We start from the raw sequence: 1594 nt of genomic DNA on the forward strand, positions 1-1594 counted from the left end.
CCCAGGCTGGAGTGCAGTGGCGCAATCTCGGCTCACTGCAAGCTCTGCCTCCCAGGTTCACGCCATTCCCCTGCCTCAGCCTCTCCGAGTAGCTGGGACTACAGCCGCCCGCCACCACGCCCGGCTAATTTTTTGTATTTTTAGTAGAGACGGGGTTTCACCGTGGTCTCGATCTCCTGACCTCATGATCCGCCCGCCTCAGCCTCCCAAAGTGCTGGGATTACAAGCGTGAGCCACCGCGCCCGGCCTGGAAATAATTTCTTTTTCCACTTCAGAGCATTTTAATCCAAAGAAAACTGTGGTTGTCAACATCTTGCCTTTTACACAAAGAAGTTGCTTCGGCCATTTATCCATTCATCCATCAAGTATACATATCTCTCTGTGTGTGTGTGTGTGTGTGTGTGTGTGTGTGTGTGTGTGTGTGTGTGTAAAATATTTATAGCAAACTTTTCTACCCTGGCTCCACATTTGAATTATCCATGGGGGTTCTGGAAAATTCTACTGCTCAGCTCAAACTTAGATTAATTAAATTAGAATTTTGGGAGGACCCTGCCCAAGCAACAGAATGTTTCAAGGAACCCCCAGGTGATTCCAACATGCAGCCAAGGTTGAGAACCACACACTAGAACAGTGCCTGTCAAACTTCAATTTGCATGAGTCACCTGGAGATCTTGTTAACTGCAGAATATGATTCAGTGGGATGGGGTTGGGCCTCAGATGCTGTGTTTCTAACGAGCTTCTCGGGGAGGCTGATACTTTTGGCTCAAGGTCCACACTTTGAGTGGCAGAAGGGCTGGTGGAACTACCCTGAACTACTGGGGAGGAAGAACAAAATACAGAACGCAGAATGGCACCCACCCAGCTGAAACGGCTGAGCTGGAATCCCCCATGTCAAAGGCAGCAATCACACATCCCAAGGGCTGTCCTGGGGATTCGGGAACACTCTCTGCCCCACTGATCTTCAAGCTATCAGAAACGATATCTGTTTGTCTAGTCACAGAATGCCCAGGGGTTAGCACCATGCCTGGCACAAAGTGGGCCCTCCATACATTTCTGTTGGCTAAGTGAATGAGGGGTGGTAAACAACAAAGTTACAGAATAGCCAACAGTGGCTAAGAGACCCTGGTACCACCTCCCGTGTATGTGAGCTCAGGCAAGTCACTTCACTGCTGTGACCAACTTCCTGGGCTGTCTAATGGGGTCACGCTGCCTGCTCACAACATTGCTATGTGGCTTGAGTAACAGCAGGAGAGCAGTGCATGATCCCCCAAAGTACTTAACGTTATTAAGGTAGAGGCTGGCAGCTATAACAAAGAGACCCCAAACTAGAATAGTTTTAAACCAAATTTCTCTCTTGTGCAATAGTCCCAAGGTGAGGGAGGTAGGCGAGTATAGACAACTCTTATTCCAGATTCTCTCGCCTTGATGTTCCCTCCTCCCCTGGGGCGCTGGTCCAGTCCTCTCTTCTATGCTGGGTTGCAGACCCATCTGTGCTGTCCCTGCTCACAGGAAGGATGGAAAGAGGGTGCAAGAGTCAGACCTGGCCGGGCGTGGTGGCTCACGCTTGTAATCCCAGCACTTTGGGAGGCCGAGG

General features: G+C 50.2%; 1 protein-coding gene across 2 annotated transcripts in view; it reads left to right on the top strand.

The window, feature by feature from the left end:
- KCNG4 (potassium voltage-gated channel modifier subfamily G member 4) overlaps positions 1 to 1594 on the top strand; it is a 21584-nt gene that overhangs the window by 15244 nt on the left and 4746 nt on the right. The window lies entirely within an intron of this gene.

The sequence above is a fragment of the Hylobates moloch genome, unplaced genomic scaffold (assembly GCF_009828535.3).
Source record: "Hylobates moloch isolate HMO894 unplaced genomic scaffold, HMol_V3 SCAFFOLD_6, whole genome shotgun sequence".
NCBI classification, from domain to species: domain Eukaryota; kingdom Metazoa; phylum Chordata; class Mammalia; order Primates; family Hylobatidae; genus Hylobates; species Hylobates moloch.